At 38.9% G+C, this 19,717-nt stretch overlaps 1 protein-coding gene across 4 annotated transcripts in view; it reads right to left on the bottom strand.

Annotated features, from left to right (window-relative positions):
- CMKLR2 (chemerin chemokine-like receptor 2) overlaps positions 1 to 16,769 on the bottom strand; it is a 40,461-nt gene extending 23,692 nt beyond the window's left edge. For 2 of the 4 annotated variants that reach the window (XM_033111484.1, XM_033111488.1), the window contains exons 1-3: positions 14,312 to 14,504; positions 12,754 to 12,794; positions 5,444 to 5,494 (exon numbers count right to left, since the gene is read on the bottom strand). The gene's annotated coding sequence lies outside the window, so the exon portion shown is untranslated. Of the gene's footprint in view, positions 1 to 5,443; positions 5,495 to 12,753; positions 12,795 to 14,311; positions 14,505 to 16,646 lie in introns of those variants that run through there. The other 2 variants (XM_033111485.1, XM_033111486.1) reach the window with 2 other exon arrangements.
- Positions 16,770 to 19,717: the final 2,948 nt, after the last annotated feature.

Raw genomic sequence — 19,717 nt, 5'->3', positions numbered from 1 at the left:
AAATGCATTTTCTCCTTCAAGGAAAATCCTGTTGCCCTTGCTCCTGGGAGAGCAGTCAAGAGACAGCCTCCAGATAGTAGCCATTAAGGGACTGCTGCTACTACACAGAGACCCCTGGCCCAAGGTCATGCCCTTCAGTGATCATTGAAATGGATCAAAGGCATGCCCATTTTGGACCAATGGGAGACAATTCGGAGAGGTCCATTTTAGCATCAGAGGTTCACCTAGAGTCACTACTGCTGTCAGTCCTACCTTGTAGTTCAATTTCTCCCCGTGCTCAGTTATCTCCTACCCACCCACCTTCCACACACAGGGCACAACCTAATAAACATGTGATCATTAAACTCTATTCCAGAGTCTTCTTGGATAACTCAACCTGTAACACAAGATGGACATCAGATAACCTCCAAATGAGAAACATTTTTTTTTTTTAAGTTTCGTTTTCTTGAAAAAACGCCAATGTCATCAAAGTCAAAGAAAGGCTGTGGAAATGTTTCATATTAAAAGAAACTAAAAAGACATGACAACTAAATGTAACATATGATGCTGGACTGCATCCTGTACTGGAAACAAATGCCCAAAAGTGCATTATTGGATTAGTTAAAAAAATTGCAATACGGATTGTAGCTTAGTTATAAATATTGAATCAATTTTAAATTTCCTGTGATTGATAAGTATACAGTGGTTATGTAAGAGAATGTCCGAGTTCTTAGAAAACAGACACTGAAATGTATAGGGGAAAGGGGACACGATATAATCAACTTCCTCTTAAATAGTTTAGAAAAACTACATAGATACATATACAGAGAGAATATAAAAGCAAATGGGGCAAATTTTTAACAATTGGTGAATCTAGGTAAAGGGGATATGAGAGGATTCTTTGTATTTTTCTTGCAACTTTTCCGTAAGCTTGAAATTATTTTCAAATAAGAAATATATATGTGTGTTTATGTTATTATGTTATTTATATATATAGATACATATGTATACAACATATAAATGACTACAAATCAACCAGATATAGCAAAATGTTAACAATTGACCTAGATTATAGATATATGGGTTTTTTTCTGTACTATTCTTTCAACTGCTCTGAATGTGTGAAATTTTTCATTAAAAAGTTGGGAAAAAAATAAGGGCCAGGATGTTTGCTATTGCTTAACTCTTTAAGGTTGGAAGGCTGTACCTTCTGAAGCACTGTGCCTTTATTTTCAGGTTGCTGCCCAAGTTTAAAGGTTACTCTATCTGCGATTAACTGAGAACATCGATTAGCATACCACTTAGATTCTTCAAGTTTTCCCCTCTATAAGGTAGAACTCTTTAATCATTAATTATTTACCTCCTTACTGTAAGAAACCCCATAAGATATAAATTCTAAGTACCAAATCTTTGTCTCTTTTCATTCTCTGCTGTATCTGTACTTGCTAGAACAATTCCTAGAACACAGAATATGCTCAATAAATATCTGTTAAAAGAACAAGTGAGAAAGACTGAAAATAAATGTAATCTTGGCGTAGGTTAACAAGTTGACCTACTAAACATCAACTCCTACCATTGTGACGAAACATTAAATTTGGTTTTACTTTTTGCTTGCTTCCTCTTTCGTAATGCAAGTTGGGAGAATCCAAATTCTAGATTTTAGCAATCAAGTCGCTCATCTGGAGGAACTTGGGGGAGGAAGTAGTAAAGGTAGTGCTGCTGGATTCCTAGAGGGAGAGGCAGAGAGCTGTTTGAATGCAAGCCCTTCCTTCCGGGCAGTTAGGTATAAAGTGACCTGTGACCTTGAGCAAAGGGGTGTAGCCGCAGCTCAGGGCCTAGGAAGAGAGGACTCACGACATAGCATCGAGCTGCCTTGAGATCAGGGGGAACCAACGCTCCACCACACTTGAAGGAGAGATCTGAAGGCTCTATGAAGGGACACATCAGAAAATATAGTTTCTTTATGAGCCAAGTGTCAGTGTTCACTCAAAGAGGCCGGAAATGAGTAAAGCTGCAGGAGATAGATTAGCCAGGAGTCAGAATGCAGAAATCAGGGCTGGAGCAAGAACCAAGAGAAATCTACATAGTTGCGGAAATAGGGTGCATCAGTTTACCAATAGGGTGCTTGTGTTAACCACAAAACAACAGCCTTCCCATGATCATGACTTCCTGGCAAACCACTGGGGTCTTGCTGATGGTGCTGGTGGCGAACCGGACTCAGTCTTCCATGGCAAGTGTCACCCTGAGACACAGGCGACTGTTGTTTCAGGGATCCCTTTATAGTCTTGTCATGCAGGGTCTCAGCTCCCGCTCCCCGCACAAGAACGCAGGACATGGTGAGGCCAAAAAGGAACACGCACGGAGCCATAGACAGGGGAGTCATACCACTATATTCTCGCTGGTGGCTGGGTTGGAGACACAGGAAGCAGGAGCCACACGATCCGCAATCTGCCGCCCGCTTCTCTGCCAACCAACCCACCAACCTCTGTTAACTGCAATCTGCGCTTGCTAGCGCAGCCACGGCAGTTATATCAGTGGCTAACGGCTAACTGGTTACAGCTGACGGCCAACTAGTCACAGCTGACGGCCATCTACTACCTGAGCCAGCACCTTTCCACGTGAGGTCAATAGCCTGGAAACTGCTCTCTGGGACTCTGCCCCCATAAGTCTACTTTACTACACTATTTCTACTTCCAGCTTAGAATCAGAGAAAGTTGATCAAAGTCTAACCACGAGCCTTCAATTTTTCATCTTTATCCTCCTGTCCGGCCCTCACCTTCTCATTGTCAAATCTAGACAGCTGCTTGCTTTATTTAAAATAATTGTTTACATTTGTAATTAGTTATTTTGCATTGAATAATAAAAGTTATCTTTTTAACTAACACACCCAGCAAATATCCGAAGTGTTTTCAAGGTGGCATCTTATACTGCTTAAAAAGGACCCCACTTCCCAACCTCTTGACATATTGTATTGTAATGTTAGAATTAAAATCAGTCGAGTAGTCTTAATACAGAGGTACATTGTAAGATATGATTTAAGATATGTAAGTGTCCTGAGAAACATGATTAATGGTTGGGTTCAATTTCTGATAGTTTACCCATCTACAGTGAGAGCGTTATATAATGTTTCTCCATCTTTGTCTTAGAATTATTTCATTGAAAAATACTCAGCCATTGGCCTATCCCAAGGTTCGGCCTGGCAGAGGACTTTACTACGGGTATCACCAGTGTGGCCAAGAGCTAAGTTAACAGGAGGGGAGTATTACTTCAAAAGCAGACTAAGTTAGTACAGCAAAGTAGAGGCAGTAAAACATTAAAGAGGTTTAAGTAACTTCCATGGAGTTAGCTATAATTTTGCAATAAATTCTGGAAAGAAGCTATTCTACTTTCATTATGAAATTTGTGAGTGTTGGTTTAATATTTTCTCTATTGAATTCCATATGAAGAAGGATAACATAATTCTTTCAGTATATTTAGGGCTGGCCAGGAAAAATTGTGAAAGATTTTGAAATGGGCAAAAAGATTCCTAGAAATCCTACCCCGTGTGTCTCTTCAGGTTCTCAATGCCTTTGAGGTATTTTCCAGTTGTGTAAGTTGTAGACAACTTATATTGCTACAAATGATCCTTGTCCAGAGAAATGCAAATGAATTGTGTCTAGTGGAGTGTAATTGATTATTGCCCTGTGAGGACTGGCCGGTTTTGCAACTGTTGATAAATTCATTTCAACATTCTTGATGGCCCACATATTTGTGATACTTGGACTTCTCCTTTTAACCCATGCAACATTTTACTGATTCTCTCATTAACTAATGAGTTAAATAAAACCTTTGAAACATGTTAATTTTATGTATGCTTACTATGCTTACATTAACTTCCCACTGTGTTCTAAGTTCGCAAACTTAATTGTCCGACCTTGTATTTGTGAGTTATGATTTACCTGTTTAAAAATTATCTTTTTAAAGTTTGTTTTCTACCTTATTGAGATTAATTGACATATAATATGTTAGCTTCAGGTGTACAACATAATGATTTGATATTTGTATGAATTACAAAATGATCACAACGGGTCCAGTTAACATCTGTCACCATACATAGTCACAAATTTTTTTCTTGTGATGAGAGCTTTTAAGATTTACTCCCTTAGCAACTTCAAATACGCAATACATATTATTAACTATAGTCGCCATGCTGTACATTACATCCTCATGACATATTTATTTTATAACTGGAAATTTGTACCTTTTGACCCCTTCACCCATTTCATCCATTGCCCACCCTCTGGTAACCACCAATCTGTTCTCTGTATCTTTGACCTTGGTTTTTAAAAAAATTATCTTTTAGTACATCTTTAGTCAAAAGTGTTGGTCTGACTTTGGGAGGAGGATTGACAGTAGGGAGAGAAGGGTAGGGATGTGGTAAAGTTTTTTTAAAAATGTATATGAAGTTTCTGTCTGGTCCATTCAATTTCTAAAACCAAATTTACTTTCCACACCTAGGATAATGATAGAACTGAACGTCAGGATGGGGAAGCACTCACTTAGACAAATGTGGTGCTTGGGGGTGGGTGTTTAAGAATAATACCAGGCAAGCCGGGAAGGCCTTAAGGGAAGACTTCTGATTCTACTTCAAGTCTGATATTGCCAAGTGAAATTCTTTCTTTAGGGATCCCAGACTCTCTTTCCCTCATCCCTACCTGTTCTCTTTTAAGACTGTGTGTTAGAAGTCAGGTCCTTAATGTGACTGTTGGAAACAGAAGTGGGGGGGGAAGGGGGAAATGGGGTGGGGAGGAGGACCAATAAGCAAGATTAATGTAATTGTTTTGCACAGCTAGGATGTTTAACACAGTATTCAAATACGTGCAGCTTTCCTTTTCTCTCTTGCTTGCTCTCTCTTTTTTTCCTTTTTCTTTTTCCTTTTTTTTTTTTTTTTTAGTTAGACTGAAACCACGTTAATCCCTCAAAGGGACAGAGGAAGGAATCTAAGCCAATGTTCCAGCCGTCCCAAAACTACAACGTAATTGGTTAAATGTGGCACTTTGCCTGATCAGCACAATAGTTTGCGAACACAAAATGCCTTCTTTGTCCTGAGGATACCGTCTGCCTCACCAAACTGGGATGAAGAGAGGTCACAGCAGCCCCAAAGAAGTTACAGTTATATTTAATCTGTAACTGTCCTTGTCTCAACTCTCCCTTGGGATATCTAAATAATTCTAGGGTGTTTACGTGGAGTTGAGTGTTATTTCTACATTCCCCTCTCCAGTCTGTTTTCTTTCTCTTCTGTCACCCTGGTCTCTCCAGTTGTTAAACTTCCTTCTTTCCTCCCCGTCCATCCTCACCAAATACTTCCATGTAATCTAGAAACAATCACAAACATTTCTGAGCAGTATTTTATGGCCGTTAAGATCTAGAGCCCTGGAGTCAGACAGACCTTGGTTTCTAATCGCAGTGCCCTTTTTTTACCTACCTGTGTGGACTTGGGAAATTAGTCAAAAGCTCGAAGCTTCAGTTTCCCCATCTGTAAAAGAAGGATAATAATATCTAGTTTGTTGGGCAGCCGTGAGGATGAAATAAGGCAATGAAGTGCAGCTTAGTGTCTGACAGTCATCTATCATTATGACAATTTCTTTCTCTATCTCCAGTCTCCTATTTCCTATTTTCCCTCTATCTGTAGTGCCCTCCTATTTCCTATTTTCTTATTTATAGATACTACTTCACATCTTCCCCCTCCATCCAACATAGATACTGACAGGGTTCTGGACATGCTACCCCAAAATATGCAACTTGGCATCTTGACTATTTTAAGCTGAAGGAATTTGAGAAACAGCAGGAACAGGAAGGCTTTTCTGACCTTCCCCTGAAGCAGTTCATGAGACCCACATGTGAGAGGTGCCTCCCTACACCCAGGGGAAAGGAGCATCTTTATCTCCGAAGATGGAGGGATGGACATGGAGAGGAATCTGACAAAACAGGACTTGCTAGATTCTCCCCCACCCCCTTTACTACCCTTAGCTCATATCTCTTTGTCCCATCACATATGACTCCACTTTTCATCAAACACTCAGGTTTAACTGTTTCTTCAGGTCTTCATTATGAAGCCTACTTTATGAAGGCTCCCACGTCATATAACACTTATATTAAATAAATTTGTATGGCTTTCTGTCTCTTAAATTAATATAAATTTTATATATAATTACACTTATATTACATTTATATTTAATTATTTATAATTAACATAAATAAATTAAAATTAATTTGTTCATCTGCCTTTTGTTATAAGGCCTCTAGCTGAGAATTTAGAAAGGTAGAAGGAAAAGATATTCTTTTCCTCCTTCCAATGCTGAATCAAAGACAGTGGTCTCACGTACTCTATCATTTTTTTTATTACAATCAATTCCACTTTATTCACCTATGTTCTGGGGAGAAAAACCCATCAGTCAACAATGGACAGTGTCTGGCTCATAGTAAGACCTGAAGAAGTGTGAGATATCGTTGTTCTTATCTTACTTTATTAGTCCTTTTATTAGGATGCATTATGAAATAATTCACAGAACTAACATGACTTTGTTGAAAAGTAGCAAATTCTTGGGTTTCCAGCTTATTTAATGATCAATGGTTCTAATCAGAGAGCTTGCTTGATTATATTATTTGTAATTAGGTAACATTTTGGATTTATGGTTCATCCTAAGAGAAACCATCAGCTGAAAGATACCACTGTGAGCAACAACGTGGTTTCCCCCTGTTAGAGTAAAGCTGCATTGGGCTCGTTCTTTCCAAAAGGAGGATATTCCAATCCTGTGATAATGTTCTACTAAAAGAGTTTATTTATTTTACATCAAATGATGTGTGTTGATGAGTTCATTTTTTGTGAGGAAGATTGCTACAACATAGCTGGGCTTCTTGCTATCATCTCACTGAGTTGCTGTAATCCAGCTGGCCAGAGAACACATCAATTGTCTGCCTCAGCAAGAAAAACACCAGCTCTTCCAAAGAATTTCTGTTGGGGCATTCTTTTAAATGTGATGAATGAGTTATTTACTGATCGCTTGAGAAAAATGTAAAAAAGGGGAAAAATGGTCATTCTTTAGGAAATTCCTGAAGGGCAGGCAGTGGATTCGAGCAGGTTCCATTTGCCATGGCTAGAAAACAGATCTAATTTTTTTTTTTTTTTGAAATCAAGCTTTTACTTATTTAAGGTTGAATAAATGAGTGAATGTTCTTGTAAATATTTTAATAAAAAGTTTAAATGGAGAGACACTCTCTACAATCGTTTTTTTCCCCTCCCTGTGTTCTAGGAGATGGCATACATTTCTGAGGAGATCTGAAAACACCACTTTTATGGAGGGTATGGCGCAATATGATCCTTCCGCCTAGATAAGCAGTTTCAAGTGTGTGGTGAAATTCCCTTTCCCCATTTAATCTCAGAAAACAAAAGGCAAACGATGGAGAAATGCCATGTTATACGTGAAATATCATTCCGGAGCCAGGCATCCCTCCCAGACAAAGGAGGACTAGCTTAGTCATTTTACTATTTTCTACATTTCCCCCCATCTCCTTGGTCAGGGCACGTAGAGAACTGTAATTAAGTACACATTTTGTGTGTATGTTGATTATGCTAAAATGAATCCAGAGGTGAATGGGTTCATTTGGAATAGAGTTAATGAAATGAAAGCCCATCTGGAGCAGAATGACAATCAAACAGAAAAGTCATGTTTAATATTATCTAAAGCACCTGGGCAAGAGAATAAATAATTTATATCAACTTAGTATTTTTCCATAAGGTAACCAAACAACTGATTTGACTAAGCTTTTATTTCCTGAATTTGCTGGTGGTTTTGGAATTAAGGAGAAAATCGCCAACAGTTTTAAAGGGCAAGCTGTATTTTTAGATTTCCCGAATGAACTCTTTCCTGACCTCCACAAGCCTATCCCACATTTTAAATTAGGATCTCTGCTCAACACACTTGACTTACAATTTTACTTATATACTTGAATGCTTATTTGATAAATGTCTCTCTCCCACCAGACTGCAGTTTTGCTTACCTTTATACTCACAGAGCCTACTACAGAGCCTGGCAAATAGTAGACCTCAATGTTTATTGACTGGTAGAAAGACAGCTCAGTGGGTTTTGATAACAGGTATTCATGCTCATAGGCAGCTCAACAATCATATTTTATTTTTGTCTAAGAAGGTGCTAAAGGAATGTTGATTACCTAGGAAAGCTAGCCTCCTTTCTGAGAGGTGTTAAATCTGTCCAGCCACTTAATTAGAGCAGGTCGTTTGATGGACAACAGGTCCCACTTCCATGGAAAGATGATGGAGAATGTTCTCCAAAGTATTAAGAGCAAACTAGTTCCCTACAGACCGTATAGTTGTCTAATCATTTATTGCTTATAATTAAAACCAGCTCACCTAGCTACATTCAAAAGGAAAAAAATACTAAGCACATCTAATTATATAAAGCATTTAACACATTACGGTAATACCTAACGTTCCCTGAGGATTTGTTAAGTGGCTAAGCAACTTTCCATGCATTTTCACATTGAATTCTCACAACAATCCTGTGAAGTACTATTATTATTCTATTATTTCTATGAGGCTAAGGAGAGGTTGGCAATTAGCAAAAGTGGTGAAGCCCAGAGGAGACTTCTGGGATTGTCTGGCTTCAGGGACTTTCTTTTTAACCCTTGTCCCCTCTATGTAATATTTATCTGTTAATGTGTTTATCTTCCTTGCTAAACTGTGAGAGCCTCAAGGGCAGGGACTATGTTTTACTGATCCAATATCTCAAGTACAGAGCAGAGTGCAGGAAACATAATAGGTGCTCAATAAAAGTTTAGTGAATGAAGGAGGAAGTGCTTTCTCCATCATCAAAGCCATAGTATGGTTAATATGGTTTTAGTGTTAAATAGATAACTATATAATGTGCATTAAACAAAATACACAAGTCAACAAATTTTTATATAATAAAATAAGTATATATAAATGTATCTATTTTTACTAAATTAGTAATCCCTATTTTTTTATGTTGAAGCATAAGGAATTGCCATTTTGTTAGGTCAAAAATGGTCAAGGTCAAATAATCATTTTTATATGGTACAACCTAGTGAAAAAAAAATCTATGTCAACTTTTAGTTATATAATTAAGCAGAATACTCCACTACTAGATTTCTCCTACTCAGATAGAGTCTTATCATTGTAAACCGCCAAAGAGAAAGTTTTATGAAAAATTAAGGATATCTGTAAGCACTTTCTTCTGGTTCCAATATCTAACTTAATATACAAATTTGCATGCCAGGTAAAGATAATTTGGTCCCGCACATATTTATTAGACTTGGCTTGGAGTCTCTGTCTTTTCCAAGCTACCAGGTTGCATACCTCCTTTCAAAGTTCTGCTGCATGAAATCCTCCCTTTTTTATATTAACTCTGCCTTTATCCCAAGCCCTGATGCACCCTCTAGTGTTCCTCAAACATTTTTGTAATGACTATACTACATGTGTCTATAATGATCACTTTTTGTTGAATATGAAGTCTATTGTATTTAATTATGTAAAGCATTGGCAATGGACTGACTAAACCCAACTGATTCAGTTATTATGCTAGATGACTGACTGGTTGACCATGGACAGCTCTTTTAATAACTTTTTTTCCTTGCACAAAAGAAACACATTAGAACTTCAGAGAGTAGCCCTGGAGGCTATTTTAAGCACACATGAAATCTGCTTTGCTTCTATATAATTGCTGAGACAAAAGTATGACCTCTCCCTATTGAATTCTTTGTATGTTAAATGTTATGAAATGAATTACTTTCTTGCCTTCACCTTACTTGGAACTTAGTCATCTAGGGATTGCCTTTTTGCCAGTGATACCAACAAGGCCTCCTGTTTTTGGTGTTCTAATAATGTCCACCTAAACCACTGATGGGCCTGAATTCTTTTTCTACTCTGTTTCGGTCTTTGGTTTAAAAACCACACTCTACGTCCACTTGGGAATTTCCCCGTCCTAGTTGGGTCAGCCTGGCTTTGAGCGCAGCTTTATTATTGGGGTTGGTGAAATTCTGAAATATGTAATCAGCGACACTGGTATTACAGGTTTTCAGGACTTAAATGAGAGGCTTCATTACAGAACTGAGTTAGATATGGATTCCCTAGCAGAGAGTAGTCAGCAGGGTTGTCGAAAACAGCACAGCGAGAAACGTAAAGTGCTATATACATATATTTCTATTGTAACCTGCAAATTTCCCCAGTTGACCATGAGGACAAATGGGAGAGCATTTGTAGTTTTAACTCAGGATTCAATGGGGTGTCCCCAGTGGTACCCACTGTGTTTGCCCAATAAATATACCACACTTGAGAAGAGTTCACTAAAAAGTATTTCCGGGGGCTCCGGAAGGTGAATTCCATGTTTGTATACAAGTGTGCTCCTCTTGGGGGCCAAGACTCTGTCAGGTGGACTGCCACCGCACCGGGCTACTGGCCTTGTCAGAGGTGGGTAGAGCTTGGGGAGGAAGTGAGTGTAGAGAGCTAGAGAATTCTCTTATGCTATGACATTTGTTGTTGTTACAGGAGACCCAAAATAGGCCTTTTGTGCCCTGATGTTTTAGTGGCAACAACGCTTCCTATTGTCACTCTTATGCTGTTCTCACACCCCCTCTCCTCTCAGAAGTCAAAGTCTGTTCTGGGCTCCTCCCTCCCAGCAAGGTCTTCCACGTGGGGCTCCCCAGACCAGGGACTTCTGGTGGGTGCACTCGTCGGGTGCTCAGTCAAGTCCAGATCTTTTCATCTCACTTTGACTCCTGAAGGGACGCCCAGACCAGCCTCACCTCCTCCATGACCTGTGAATGTCCATGTTCCTATCCACGTCCATCTGTCCCTTTTCTGAACTCCATTTCCTGTGGGTACTACACACTTTGAAAACGTTCTTATTTAATAACTTAATGCTGTCTCCCAGACAACACAACTGGAAGCTTACGTAAGGCAAGAACCTTCCATTCAAATTCCTGTGTCTTCTTCCACCACACTAGCGGAGGGTTCAGTCAATATTTGCTTGACACATCATGGTGGCTTCTGTTTATTCATGACAAAGAAACAACCTCCCTTCCCTCCAAAAATGGAAAACAGCATACTTCCAAATAAGGAGCCATATTTTCCAACTTCCCTCTCCCTTTGCTTGAACATGGAGATAAAAACTGAGATTTGTAAAACAAAATGTCAACCATTCAAAAGCTCTCACATGCCTTATTTACTTGTTTTCAGGAATTCCTTTATCACAACCACGTCTTTTATTTGCATTTATCCTGTAGAAAATTGCTGGATGCAGTGTTTCACACACTCAAATGTACACGGGCTAGTTCATTGTGTGTGCTGAATAAGAGGCCAATGAGACCAAGGTCAAATGGTTTCCTCTACCATGGGTCAGTTTGCTTCACACAGCCAGAAACTCTTCTATAGGCAAAGCCAGACCCCATTTAACCACTGCCCTGCCACCCTTTAATTAATCATTGACCAATATATTCACTTGATTGAAGGGAAGGCTGCATAATTTCTAGCAAAATGTTGTGCCTGAATCATGTATAGTTTTATTACCATTTTCTTTCTTTCTTTATTACCGTTTCCTATTAATATGGTTTCCTTTAACAACGAAGAGCATTTTTCATCTCGTTTGAGTATCAATGGAATAATCAGAACATACTATGATAACTGAAGAATATGAAAAAACAGAGTCTGAATAAAAGATGTGTCTCAAAAAAAAAAAAAAAAGATGTGTCTCACCAAATATTTATTAGGTATCCACTGTGCTAAGTATCCACTACATGTATCGCATTGAGCAATGACTTAAATGGTTAAAAAGGTGGTGGGAGGATTGGAGAATTGGAGGGAAATTAGCCTCAGATTTCTTTTAGAGGAAAGGAAATTGAGGTCCAGAGACTTTGTTCTGCCTCAAACCATGAAACAAGTTAGAGGCAGATTTGGGATTAGAGTTCTGGGGAGATAGGCAAAATCAAAATAACAAGTGTAAAGATACTGTGCAACCATTGATTTGAGGCATATTTAGAAAATGTCCAATTTAAAAGAATGCTAGGTTAGTAATTTTCATTTAAGTAGGTATGTTATTTTTATCTTTTAAAATGTTATACTATAAGTTTTTCTTGTCTAAAGTTAATGTCACCAAAGAAACCAGGTGAATTAGCACTGGAGTCCCTACCAGGTTGAAGGATTTAACTTTTTGTGGTAAATACAAAAATTGAGATCAGAAGAAAAAAAATAGATAGGAATTTTCAAAATTATAAAGTTTTTAAATTATAAAAGTAATGGACAATTAGAGGAAGTTTGGGGGAAAGAAAGGATGTATCACCTGAAAGGGTCCAGAATATGCCACTGTGGCATAAAAATTATTTTGAAAAGGCAATTAAGGTCTCAAAGGAATTCAGTTGTCATAAATCCCCTCCCTACGAGCAACCAGAGTAAAGACGCACCACACCTAACAGACACATCATAAAAACAATAATATTGCCCACCTATTCTCCTAAGGGCTCATTTATCTTACCAAAAAGTCATTTATTTTCCCATAAATGCCCTTTCTCCTCCTCCCTTCCTTCTTAAAAAGTCCCTTGTTTTCTGACTGTTAAGTGTCCTTCTCCCCCATCACTTCCGCTATTAAAAGGGTTTATATGCCTCAGATTCTAACCATCCCTTTGAGTCACATTTTTCTATGAACTCCTCTATGCACACTAATAAAAATGTGTGATTACATTTTTGTTTTTTCTCTTACTAACCTGTCTTGTCAGTTGAATTCACAGGACCTCAGGAACTGCACCTAAGAGGGTAGAAGAAAATATTGTCCTCCGACACACCATTAGCATATCATCAGCTCAACACAACTATTTTCAATTTTGCACATTTTCTTCAATTTTTTTCAACTGCATTTATTCTTTACATAATTATAATCATTAACATTATAAACCCCATCCATAATGCTACATAACCCTCCAAGTTATGATTTTTCTAATGACTGCAAAATATTTCATTGAGATGATATATAAGTTTTTTTAAAAGCCTCCTGTTGGATATGTAGATTGCTTCTGATTTTTTAAAGTTATAAATAATATGGAAAAAATTTGAACATAAAGCTTTTCTCCTTTTAAAATTACTTCCATGAGTTGGCTCCAAAGTGCTGTGGCTTTGAAAAGGGAATGTCGTGTTAAATACCTTTCTCAGGGAGATGATAATTAGTGGTAAAGTAACAAGAAAATGTTGACAGTCTTTTATAAACTAAATAACTTAAGGTTCAGGTAAAATCATAACGGCCATGAAAAAACTTAAAAGCCATTTAGTATCTGGAAGACATGTAAAAATGATGAGAATTATTCAGTAAGAGGAATTACTTGAACTAGGTAATTTGAAACCCAGAGAAAGGTCTTCCCCCCCACCCATGAAACAAACGAAAAAACCAGTGAATTAATTTAGCAACAAGTTTGTGGAAGCTTTGGTGAATGCGTTTGTTTTAAGTGAAAAATGCCAATTTAAGAGAGTAATTGCAGATGAAAGCTCTGATATCAAACCTTGATTTGATTTTCATTAGCTTTCACTTGGAGGAAATGATAAACTATTAGAAACAAGCAATTCGTGCTTACAGTTATCTGACTACTAAAGGAACAATCGAGTTACTTGAACCTTTCCTCCCAGCTACTTCGCTGCATTTAGCCATTTGTCCTTCATTAGAGGGCCCAAGACCAACTATTCTAAAAGGCAATTGATTAGGAGATTTGAAATAGCAACAACAAAGAAATGTTTGATTTGAAGAACCACAAGCCTATTCATCTTAAAAAGAGAAGGGGAAAAAACAACCAAACCACATTACAACACAATTGAGAACTTTTTTCCCACCTTGTAATCTAAGAAGGGCAAAATCAATTTTCATCTCAGAGTACCATTTTCTCCTATTAGATTTCTCTACAGTGAGCTTTCCACAAATGATGCTTGATCATTTCTGAGTCACAACTACTTAAAACCCACATTTATGAGCAGTCATTTTCTAGGTAAAAGCTGAGGAAATTGCAGAAAGTTTTTTGTGCCCTCATGTTCTCTCTGTCAGTGTTTTAGATTTAATCAGCAGCTGTAGCAAGCCCTGTTATGATTCTTCCCTCAACACTTTTGACAGGACCAAAAATATGAACCTGCACATACAGCTTTTCATAAACTATCAGGAGTCCTTTTTCTTTTTTGCCAGCTGGTAATTAGTCAAAATACTGTTTTGGAAATAAATCATGTGCAGGAATCCTCATCAGGTCACTTGCAAATGTGTCAGTTTGAGAAAAACAAAGAAGCACTTACCAGTTAATTTTCTGTGAGGAGAGAAGCTATTGTGATGCCTGGGTGTAACCTCCCGGCTGCAGTATGAAATGGAGGGTGGTTTTCAGAACGGCTACGTTGTACACTCTTTTCCCTGCCTCCTCATTTGGCTTTTATCTGGCTTTTGAAATGACACTGTAGAGGAGAATGATGTTGGGTTTCACTTGAATGTGGTTCTTCCCTTCCACCACCCTCCATAAAAAATTCATCACGTATTCCAGGAGAAAAGTAAGCAATGCACATACTGCACAAATTAATTCTTTTGCTCAGCATGTATGTGTGTGTAATGGAGATTTGTTGTTTTTTTTTTTTTAATGGAAATCATTACTATTGGCTGCAGTGCCGCAGGCTGAAAAACAGTGATGGGGGAGGCAGCGATTACTCCTTTGTTTGGGTGGGCTTTTGCTTATGAAAAATCAAGTTAAATTGCATTCCAAGGACGATATGAAAAGAGCCTTAGAAATGTCAAAAGAGAGCTTTTCAAATGCACTGGGTTTCAGTGTATTTCTGATAGTGAAGAATTGGAATCACATTATTAGTGAAGTATGTATTTTGATTTTTATTTCTTTATTTAGATAGGTTGAGAGAGAACTTTCCAGACTAAGGAAATTAAAGATTTGATTTTTATCCCTCATCTCATATCTGTGGGCTGCATCTGTGTGTCTGAAGCAGGACTCAGAATTCAGAAATTCACGGGGTGAGAATTCTGGAGGCGAAGGGTAAACAAGCCTTGATGTGGTTAGCTTCCCTCTGCAGGGCTAACTTGATTATTTTTGTAAGATGTAACATCAGCTTGACCACGTGATATTGGAAATCGAACATTATTAGCTCCTAAAACAGTGTTAGGCCAGCTAATTGAACATTGTTTGAGGAGCACACGATTTTGTATTTGACTGCCATGAAACGCTGAGAGGGGAGCAGAATGTGCCACCTCAAAATATGCCTCTGACACAAGGATTAGCTTGAGGTGATTATTTTTAAGAAACTGCAGACACAGAAGCAGCTCTGAAAACAGTAAAAGTTACCTTTTTGTAAAAGGGAAATCTACATTTATAAAGGAAATTTGCATTAGAAAGGGGGCCTGTACCGGCAAGAGAGCTACTGCTAGAGATAAGTTTTTCCTCTGAGCCACTCATTTACCAGTCAGGCCAACCTTTGTTTACCAAACATTTCCTCTTCTCACCTTCCTGTGAATTGCCTTCCTCCCTTTCAACCAAGACCCCATTCCTCCCTTTTCTTAGCTGAGGAGCCTTTATAGTCCTCAGTCTTCTGGTGACCATTCCAGCCTCACCATGTGGGCCTTCTGAATGTATGTAATTAAAATTGTTGTTTTTTTCGCCCCTCCTGTTAGTCTTTTTTACACGGGGTCTTAGCCAAGAACAATGAAAGGTAGAGGGAAAAATGCTTTTTCCTCTTTTCCAAGACCAAGTCTAGAAAATGTGAAGCAGTAATCCGCACGGCGGGGGGTACGGGTGGGGTGGGACCAACCTGGACTAACCCTGGGCGGTGGGGGGTGGGGTACGCTTTTACAAACTACAAATATCCCCGGGCCCCTAAGGATGTACACTCTCCCACATTTGCTCCCAATCCCTTGATTCCACAGAAGTACCCACGACTAATAAGCTTGGCACATTTCCTTTCAGTATGATCCTAGCCTAGATGTGCTCTTTGAAGGAGGTGGCTGCAGAGCTCTCGGCTGGAGACTCCTAGCCAGTCACCGGGTCCCATGCCTTTGGGTCAGGAATCTTCAGCTTTACCAGTAGTGAAAGGCTACCTTCCGTCATCACACAAAAGCATAATTTCACCCACAAAGGACATCTGGAGGATTTCAAGAAGTTTTGGTTACTCGGCATGGTTTCTGAGTTTAGTTTTTGGTGGTACACGGGGAGGCCCTGAGTAGCGACGGAGAGAGTCGAGAAATGACATGCAGCCGAAATTTACTACGCGACAAGCATAGTTTAAGCACAGTACTCACTGAAACTCAGGAAAGTGGACACATTTTCATGTTTCAGTTACCACCTAAAACAATGGAGTTGAAAGGTATGATTCCTTAGCTTTGAAATTGGTCCCCAAAAATCAGGAACAGTAATAAATCTCTCGGCTGTGATTTTGAGAAGCTCCCCTAAGACATGTAACCATATATATATATATATATAGTTACAAGCCATGCCACATACATATAGTTATCTAACTAACTATATGTATGTGGCATGTATAGTTAGTTAGATAATTATATGTATGTGGCATGGCTTACAATTGATCTGTTATTGAAAAGTAGTTGAAGCTGAAATGCTCAGATGTGCTAGAGATAACTTACCTGCGGGGGGAGGGGTATGCAATGGGAGCAATGGACGCTGGGTGCACTGGTTAAGCTGGTCAATCAGTTCATTGGAGATGTATTAAGAGAGGCTCTACTGCAAGTTGCAGGGTGGGAGTTCAGTCCCAGGCATCTTACTCCAAATGCCATCTCCTAAAATACATGTTGACGTAAGAAATGTCCAAACCTGTAGAGAGAGAATTTTTATGAGTTTATTCGAGCCAAACGGACAATTGCCAGGAAGCAAAATCTCAACGGATTGAGACAATGCTCTGGAGAATGGCAGTTTTGTAACTTATTGTATACATTAGAATCAAAGGAGGAGACAAAGGTTCCTCCGTTCAAGGCAATTTACCTGATATCTGTTGGTGGTAGATTAAGGTAGCAACAGAAAGCAAAGTGGGAGGGGGGAAACTCTGGGATTGGATAAAAGTAAGATGGGGAGATACAGACTCCTTTTACACTGGTGGGTAGAGGACAGATAATAATTCACATTTACAGCACACAGAGATGGTATGTGGGGGATCTAGATAACATGAGGGGTTCTCTGGTCCCCTGCTCTGGTGCAGTGGGCTGTGCCCTGAGGGGTCTGGAGAAGGAGATTACTCAGACATTTCAAAGGTATGTTATCTTAGATGCAAAAAGACAACAGACAGGCTCACTTAAGGTAAAGACTGACCTTTGTCCGGGAAGCTACAGGCCTAGGACATGACTACCCGCCAAGACTCACTTTTAGTTAGGAATTTGTACATTCAGACCAATTTGTGAAAAATGGGAAAACTTCACTGGTTTTTGGTTTTTTCCCTCTTGTCATACAAGAAAGAAAGTGACTGTCTCCTTGTGTAAGTGCCCTTCTTAGGCCTATTTTCTTCAGGATAGGCAAGGTTGGAGATTAGACTTTGGGGCTTTGATTGATTGGGTTGAACAGTGAGGCTGGAACCATGCAAAGCTTTTTCTAGACATTAAAATGGGCCTCACAGTTGCAGACTCAGTGGCTCTGGGAGGTCACATCAAGGAGCCATGCCAACCTGGCCATACAAGACAGCTTCCATAAAGGACAGATTCTTAAAGGCCACTGAGGACAAAGCCTTCTCCACATTCTTGCTTTGAATTCTCTATGGCCCCTGCAGGAACTGAGCCTTCAGGATGCTGAGTAAATCTGTTAGAGGATTTAGCTCTACATCTTTTTAATTAAGATACACACACACACACACACACACACACACACACACACGCTCTAATTACCTGCGGAAATGTGGGGAACAGCTTCTATTGTTATCTCTAATTTGAATAAACCTTCCCTTTTAATATGTCAAATGCTAAATCAAATGAGAGCCACGTATGAGGATTTAGATTGGTTTTCTTAACGACAAATCTCAGGGCCGGAAGCTTTTGGAAGGCAAAGCAAACACTCACCTCTCAGAAGGTGCCTCTGCCAGGCAGCTGCAGGAAGAGACGTGGGCAGAGGCTTCAGGTTCTGGGTTCTGAATCTTTATGGTTAGTAATTTCTCTGGGAGAACTGGTCGCAGCTACCCCGAGTCTTGGAAGAAGTTCTTCCTCTTTTTGTAACCAAGGGAAGCAAATAATCTTTGAACTTACTGCCCTAGAAAAAGAAATGTGGTTTGCCACTGGTTAAATAAATCTGGTGTATATCACTTAGTCAACAGACATCTGGGTGACACCATCCTTGGCCCTGATTCAAGAGAAAAGGACTGCTGTGGGAGTTCAGGCTGGTTCCAGCCCTTTAATTATGCTACTTTTCTTGTTAAACTGCAGATTATGCACATGATGTAAGTGTATCTGGATTTTTCTAAAATGTCACATTTTGGGAAAGGACAAGGAACAGAGAATAAAGCATATTTTCCTGACTTCTTTAAGTGGTTCAATCACTACTTGCATTTTTCATTAGGAAATTGGTAGCCCGGGGCATAGTGCAGCTGCTGAAGTGTTTTGTTTGCGCTGCACAGTGTTTTCTAGAGTTTGAATCATTTAAAAATCAGGAGATCTTACATGGCCATCTAGGTTATCAGCTCCTCATGAAAAAATTGCCAGATGGGTAACAGTGGGCCTGTATCCTACAAGGGTATACAGTTGGAGGAAGCTGAGCACTGCCTACTCCCAGTACCTGACCACTTTGGGCAGGCATTACCTTACGCCCTGACGCCCTTCACTCACCCACGATGTCCATCTGGGCCCTCCAGAATTCTGCACTTTCAACCCTCATGTTCCTTTTGAATTCTTTTTCCTGTTGAGTTTCTTCAGTTTAGGAAAGTGGAATATACAGAAAGCTAGGTCATCAAGCAATCATTTTTATTGCATAAGGAATTTTAGGCTCGTTCATTGAAAAAGTATGAATCCCCTACGTTTCTCTAATACAACTTGAATGCATTATCAAATATAATTCAATTAACAAAACCAACTTAACCAGCTTAACTATGGAATGGGGAGCAATCTGCCCAGTGCAGGCAATAAGGGAGTAAATTCCCTGTCTGCAAGGAATTTAAAAACAAAAATAAAACCAAATAAGCCCTTCTGCTTTTTGTGATCACCATGTGTCTGCAATTGTAAATAAGGTCAGTGATGAAATATTCCTCTCCTCAAAAAACCTTTTACTGGCTTATGTTCTAAAAAAATTGCTTCAATTACTATGAGTTTCAAGTATATATACTTATATATATATACGAAATTTATTTTTAGTAGACAATGTGTGTTACATAAAAGGTAATTCCGTATTTTACTTTAGTTACTTATTCTTTAATACTCAATGTATTTCACATGGAAGTTCACTGAAAACACTCCCATTTATAGTCACCCCAGTACCACACGTGGACTCAGTTAATCTTTCTTTTGAGATTAGGTTGGTAATGGTTCCAAATCTTTGGTGCAGTTTGGGTTTCCCTACACTTAAACAATAGATTTGAAACACATAGTAACAACACAATCATGGTAAAGATGAAGAAACAGAACTTAAGGACTTTCAACTTCTTTATTCCATTTCACCACTTGGGGTTTTTAGTTATATTTAAAACGTAAAACTGTGAAACCAAGAGGGAGCTGCAAGGTGTACCATC

Source organism: Rhinolophus ferrumequinum, chromosome 8 (assembly GCF_004115265.2).
Source record: "Rhinolophus ferrumequinum isolate MPI-CBG mRhiFer1 chromosome 8, mRhiFer1_v1.p, whole genome shotgun sequence".
Taxonomy (NCBI): Eukaryota; Metazoa; Chordata; class Mammalia; order Chiroptera; family Rhinolophidae; genus Rhinolophus; species Rhinolophus ferrumequinum.
This window is presented reverse-complemented; position numbering and strand designations above follow the sequence as displayed.